The sequence below is a fragment of the Lemur catta genome, chromosome 17 (genome assembly GCF_020740605.2).
Source record: "Lemur catta isolate mLemCat1 chromosome 17, mLemCat1.pri, whole genome shotgun sequence".
In the NCBI taxonomy this organism is placed as follows: Eukaryota; Metazoa; Chordata; class Mammalia; order Primates; family Lemuridae; genus Lemur; species Lemur catta.
The window spans coordinates 41,473,746-41,480,844 of NC_059144.1; the positions used below are offsets into that span (position 1 = coordinate 41,473,746).

The window sequence follows — 7,099 nt, forward strand, 5'->3', positions numbered from 1 at the left end:
CTGTGACATCACCCGGTTTTGTCCTCACAGCTTTGTCATGGGCAATGAACTTGCAGTTCCTGTTTCTCCTACCACTAAACAAGCTCCTAAGGACAGAGACTTGCTTTGTTCACCGCGCCGCGGCTGCTGGCCCATGGTAGAAGCTCGACGAATGCTTGTGGGATGAATTAAGGCTCAGTTAGATGCCTTTAATACTTCAGCAGGTAAATACAGCAGCAGGATTTTACCCCAGGTTTGGCTGACTAGAAAGTACACGATAATTGCTCACATTAATTCCATGTAGTGTGATCACACAGGAGCTGTGGAAGGACTCAAGAGGTGCCTGGGGGGAGCAGGAAGGGAGGTAAAATCTCCTTCCAGAATTTCTTTCTGAGACTCCATCCTGCCCTGGTTCTCTGAGGGTTCAAGTCCTGGATTCCTCAGCTACCAGTCACCCCAGGGCTGTTTCCTGGGCGGTCCTGCCCTGGGCAGCCACTGTCCCCAGCCAGCCCCATGCTCTCTCCCCTTTTCCTTCCCACACTTCCTCGCAGGAAGGAATAGCCACCTTCGAATGTCAGGAACAGGCTGTGGCCCAAGTCCTGGTAAATTCTGGTGAAGCTGGCTGGCCTCGCATCATTTATTAAGTACATAGTTGGATTCTTAAGCCAGGAGCTTAAGGCAGGAGGGTGGTTGCTTTGGTGGAGGCTGGATCTCAGATTTCAGGAAAACACCCCCCCCCCAAGCTCCAAACTCCCTGCCTGTGTCCCAGAGCCTGCAAGCTGGATGGGGTGGCTGGTTATTCCTAGCCTGCCCCAGATGGGTGGTGGACAGACTACCTGAGATAACTCATTCCTTCAGTCATTCACTGCACAGATGTTTATTAAGCACCAACCTGGCCCAGGCACTGTTCTAGGGAAACAGCAGGGAGCATGGCAGAATCCCTGCTCTCCTGGAAGGTGGAGGGGGAAGTCAGGGAAGGCCTGTTCAAGGAGATATGGTTGGAGCCAAGACCTAAAGGAGATGAGGGAGCCAGTTGCACAAACATCTGGGCAAATGGCTCCAATCGAGGTAATAACAGGCTCAAAAGTTCTGAGGCAGAAACATGTTTCTGATATTCTAGGAACCAATCAAGGGTAGTGAGAGGGGGTGAGGTCAGGGAAGAAGGGAGGGGCAGATGGGGCAGGGCCTTAAAGGGAATATAGGGTCTTTGGTTTTTACTTAAACCGAGCTGGAAAGTCCTTTCCCTGTAGAGTTTTAAGTAGAGGAATGACATGATCTGACTTACAGTTTTAAAAGTAATTTTATTTTTACTGGTAAGACATTCACATGCTTTGAAAATCAAAATGATATGAAAGGGTGCACACTGAGAAATCTTGCTCCCAGCCCTGGCCCCATCCACCCCTTTCCACTCTAACCCCAAGTAGCTACTTATTAGTTTCTTATGTATCCTTCCAGTATTTTTATACAAGTACAGGCAAAATGAATATATATTCTTATTGTCCTCCCCTTTTTGCACAAAGGATACATACACTATTCTGCTATTGGATTTTTTGTTGTTAAATCTTGCCCTAGCAGTACAGAGTTTTTTAATCCTTGTTTTTTTAGATATAGATTACATGCATACCTTTTAAAGTATGGTGTACCCTATTAAAGTGTACAATTCAGTGGTTTTTAGTATATTCATAAAGTTGTGTAATCATCATCATTATCTATTTCTAGAACATTTCATTACCTCCCCCAAAGAAACCCCTTATCCATTAGCAGATACTTTCTGTTTCCCTCTTCCCCCAGCCTCTGGTAACCATTCATCTACTTTCTGTCTATGGATTTGCATCTTCTGGACATTTCAATGTCATGGAATCATATAATATGTGGCCTTTTTGTCTTTCACTTAGCATAATGTTTTCAAGGTTCATCCATGCTGCAGCATGTGTCAAGACCTTATTCTTTTTTTTTTTTTTTTTGAGACAGAGTCTTGCTCGGTTGCCCCAGTTAGAGTGCAGTATTGTCATTGTACTTCACTGCAACCTCCTCCTGGGCTCAAGCAATTCTCTTGCCTCAGCCTCCCATGTCGCTGGGACTACAGACATGCACCACCACACCAAGCTAATTTTTCTATTTTTTGTGGAGATGGAATCTTGCTATGTTCCCCAGGCTGGTCTTGAACTCCTGACCTTGAGCGATCCACCCGCCTCGGCCTCCCAGAGTGCTAGGATTACAGGCGTGAGCCACTGCGCCGAGCCCAGGAGTTTGAGGTTGCAGTGAGCTATGAGGACGCCACGGCACTCTAGCCCAGACAACAGAGTGAGACCCTGACTCAAAAAAAAAAAAAAAAAAAAAAATGTGGGAGGCTCATGTCAGCAGATCTCCTCCCTGCTCCCACCTCTGCATCGGCCTGACCACATGTGTGTTCAGGAAACATTTTCAACACCTGCTCTGTGCCAGGCACCCTGCTGGGAAGGAAGGGACATGTGGTGAATCAAGCCTCATTCCTGACAGATGTTCCTTCATGAACATGCAGCGCCCTGTGTCTAGGAGAATGTGTAAGATCCCTCCTCTACATATTTATTTAGGTTCCAAAGTACAATAATTGAATGCAAAAATGAGCATCACTGTAATCTCAAATCCTTTCCCATCCATTTATTCATTCATTCAACAATTATTTATTGAGCATATACTGCATGCCAAGACCTGTTTGAGGTACTAGAATCATAGCAGTGAGCAAAAAAAGACAAAATCTCTACCTCATGGAGCTGACACTTGGGTGGGGGTGGGAGATGGACAGTAAACAATAGGAAATAAACTGCAACATGCTACAAAGTTCATGCCTGCTTTTGGGAAAACAGAGCAGAGCAAGTTAGGAGGCTTGGAAGTTGGGGGGATGGAGGGCAGGTCAAGTTGTTAATGAGGGTGGCCAGGGAAGGCCTCATTGAGAAAGTAACATGTCAGCAAAGACTTGAAGGGGAAGGAGGAAGCCCTGTGGGGTTGTAGGTGAATAGTGTTCCAAACAGAGCAAACAGCCAGTGCAAAGGCCCTGAGGTGGGAAGGAGCCTTATTGGCTGCAGGCCAATAGACTTTGTTTTTTAGAGCATCTGTAGCTTCACAGCAAAATTGAGAAAAAGGCAGATGTTTCCCATATACCTCCTGCCCCAGATGTACAGCCTGCCGGTTACCTTCCCCCAGCAGAGTGGTGCATTTGTTGCAGTTGCTGAATCTACATTGACACATTGTTATCACCCACGTTGATAGTTTACATTGGGGTTCACTCTTGGTGTTATACATTCTGTGGGTTTGGACAAACCTATAATGACATGTATCTACCATTGTATCAGACTGAGTAGTTTCACTGTTCTAAAAATCTTCTGTTGCAGATGCATTTTAATGATTCGACTGAACGTGTAGGCTTGTTAAGAAGTGGGCTTGGAGCCCAGAGGGATCTTAAAGGATCCAGGCCATAGCCTGGCAGAAGGACAGATGGGGAGGGGGTATGGTGAGGGAGGAGGCTCAGTTAGAGTTTCCCAGGCTGCAAGAAAAGCCTCAGAGGCAAGCAGGGGCCACTGTGTGTTCAGGATGTCAGGGGGCTACCAAGAAGCTGTGTGTGTCCAGCCAGGCCGCTTGCTCCCTGAGCCAGTCCCTGGGCACAGCTCTCTTGTCCCCAGCAGGGCCTCCTACCCAGCAGGAAGTGCCCCAGATTCTGGTCCTGGGGCAGGCTCTCCGCCGACACCCTGAGTGTGCCTACCTTCTGACCCTGCCACCAACTCGGGGTGAGGGTGTAGACAGCAAGGCCTCTTTCCTTGGGGGTCATGGAAGGGCTGGCTACATGCTGCTTGCCTGGGCTATGGCACAGGTGTCCCCAAACCAAGCCTCCTTTTTCCCAAATGATCATTTCAGAATGTTTTATTGTACATGTGAGTTGTGGGCGTGTAGATATGTGTTTCTGGCTGCCCACAGCCATTCCCCTTTCTTCATAGAACTAATACCATGAAATTTTTGGAGGAATCTCTCTTGTCCTTATTCTTAGCCTGTGGTTTGTATGGGACTGACAACCCTCATCCCTTTAGCATAAGCCAAGCAACATTGACCAGTCCCTTGGGACATAGTGGATTGGTTGGTTCAGAGATGGGCATGTGACTTTAGATGGTCCAATCACAGTGAATTTCAGGATCCTGGCATGGAATTGGGATGTGAAGGAGGAAGCAAGTCTCATCAGACTCTGCTGGCAGCCAAAAGGGGGTGATCCTCAGGGTGATTTCAGCATTGGAGGAAGCAAAGAGGAGAGACCAAGAGAAACCAGGTTCCTGCTGAGATCTTTGAATGGCTGGATCAAGCCTCACCTGAAAGCCATCCTATCCTTCCAGCCAGACAGACTTAGGTTTAAGTCTCAGCCCCACCACTGTGTGTCATGTGACCATGGGCAAAATATTTACTCTCTCAGGATGTTAGTTTCCTCATGTAGAAAATGGGGATCATAATAGTATTCCTGTTTCTTCGGGTTGTTGTGAAGATGAACAAGTTAATAAATATATAGTGGTTAGAAGAGTGCCTGGCACATTGTAAGCACTCCATACATTTTAGCTATTGTTTTTTTTTTTTATATGGAATGCTTCATGAATTTGTGTGTCATCCTTGAGCAGGGGCCATGCTAATCTTCTCTGTATCATTCCAATTTTAGTATATGTGCTGCCGAAGCGAGCACTTAGCTATTGTTATTAGCACTGAGCCATTAGAACAAACCTTACTTGAACTGTAACTTCCCTCTGGATTTCATAGTTCTAGGCATCCAATAAATTCTCTGCTTTTATTCTGCTATCTTTTTACTTGCAGAGTGTGGGGTTGAGATCAGGGGAGGACCAGGGAGAAAGGTGTGGGGAACTGTTGTCTGAAGGTGGCTATTACCGTGTGCCAGGCATTGTGCACACACTTGCTATTTGCCCCAGTTTGTAGAAGAGAAAGCAGCCTCAGAGAAGTTAACTTGCTCAATGATGAGTAAGATTTCCCCAAGGAGAAAGGGTAAGGCAGGGAAGCCTAAGGCAGTGGGCAGTGAGTAGGACAAGAGCAAAGGCCGGGAGGCACGGGTGTACTTAGTGCACTGCTCAGGCAATGACAGTCATCTGGAGTCCAGGACAATTCGTGAGTAATGAAAGTTCAGGTGACCAGGAAAGGCGGGGCCTGGCACAATCAGTGTTGGTAGTTGTTGAAATTATTCTGGTGTCATGTCCACAACTGTTGTCCCCTTGTGTCAATTTTCTCATCTGTGCATTTGTTTGGTTGAGATTTGACTATGAGTGACAGATTTCCCAAAGTTATAGCGGCTTAAATGTGGCAGACTTTTCTTTCTCTTTCATGCAGATACAGGAGACCTAAGGTGGTGTGACAGCTCCACAATCACCAGGCCCCTTCTCTCTAGTCACTCCACCATCTGTAGCAGGTGGCTTCCACCTCAGGGTCCAAGAAGGTTGCCCATGCTCTAGCCATTTAGTCATATTCCAGCCAGCAGGCAACACTTCCCTGCTTCTGCCCCACTGGTTAGAACGTAGGCTTAGTCACACGGCACTCTTTGCCTTAGGCTGGGGAATGTAGTTTTTCTCTCAGGAAACCAACTAAAAAGCTGGGGCTCCATCCATGGCAGGCATTAGTCCTTCCTTTTGGCCTCCAGTATCTGAACTGCTCTCTTAGACTCTCCAGCTCTCCTGGGGTTCCTGGGAGTTCCCCAATATCCTCCTAGTAAATTCCTGTGTGTCCCCCAGAGTTGGTTTCTTGCCTCTCATCATGGGCCCAGATCGTGCTTCTCCGGCAGTGGGAGTGAATGGCACAGGGGACGGGAGCAGAAATGCATGATCAATAGTAATGGCGAGCATTTATTGAGTGCTTACTGCATGCCAGGGCATGTTATAACCTCACTGAACCTTCACGTTCATCCCAAATCTTAGTTGCTAAAACGACACTGATTTATTGTAACACTTCTCGAGATCCTGTGAGTTGGCGGGTGGGTCTTCTGCTGGCTTCACCTGGGCTCATTTGTGCAGCCTCCTTGGGCTTCTAGCTGTGCTGGCGGGGCCAAGATGGACTCATTCATGGGGATATTTGATTCAGAGAGCAGCTGATTATTGGCTGTGGCATCTTACTTCCGTTACCTTCTGGAAGGCTAGATTGGCTTCTGTACCTGGTGGTCTCAGGGCAGCATCTGAGAACCCTAGGCTCAGATATCTCATAAAGTAATTTCTTCCTGTTTAGTCCATATCAAAGCCGTTCAAACACCAGCCCAGGACTTCCAGTAAACTGTTCCTTGTTCCTTATTGGCCCACGTGCAACGTATGCACATGCTAGCAGGGGGATAAGATTGCCCTTTGACCCATCATGCCCTCCAAGCAGCTGGGGATGGGGTCACTTTCCTGAGGCACCTGGGCTGCCTGGGGGAGGGGTGGACACTTGAACAAAACTGGGGAGGGGCCCGTACAGGGAGGGGATGGTTACTGGAGGCCATGGACAACAGGGACTCTTGAGACCCACTGTTAATGTTCGGTGGAATTTCGGTCCAGGCGTTTTGCAGACCTGGATAAATGCAAAAGATCCTCCTGCTTGCTATGCCTGCACTGAGAACCCTTTTCTGGAGGCTCTTGCACTGGGCCCTAAATGGGGCCTGGGGCCTGGGCACAATCGTGTTATGATTTTTCCTTTTCCTGGGAGCAGGTGGGAATGACAGATTGAAACCATATTTTTAAAACTAGAATAAAACATAGGTGATTTTTTAAAAAAAGAATTTCAAATTTACGGAAAAGTTGTAGGAATGGTACAATAAACTCCCATATGCCCCCCATTCAGATCCCCCAACTGTCAGCGTTTTGCTGCACTGGATTCGTCCTTCCTTCTCTCTGTGTGGGATCTCTCTGAACCATTTGAAAGTCGGTTACAGACACGATGCCCTTTTACCCCTAAATACTTCAAGTGCATGTCCTAAGGACATTCTCTTATATGACCACTGTATAGTTCTCAAAGTTAGAAGTTTAACATTGTTACAAAGTTATAATTTAATTTCTATTGTCCATATTCGGATCTCGATAATTGTCCCAATAGTGGTCTGAAACCCTTAGCCTTAGACTAGAGACTACCAATGTCATTG

At 47.1% G+C, this 7,099-nt stretch overlaps 1 non-coding gene across 1 annotated transcript; it reads right to left on the minus strand.

The window, feature by feature from the left end:
- Positions 1 to 4,568: 4,568 nt before the first annotated feature.
- Positions 4,569 to 4,675, minus strand: LOC123622992. Its single transcript, XR_006729721.1, has one exon. It is a non-coding gene; the product is annotated as a U6 spliceosomal RNA (small nuclear RNA).
- Between the last annotated feature and the right edge of the window lie 2,424 nt (positions 4,676 to 7,099).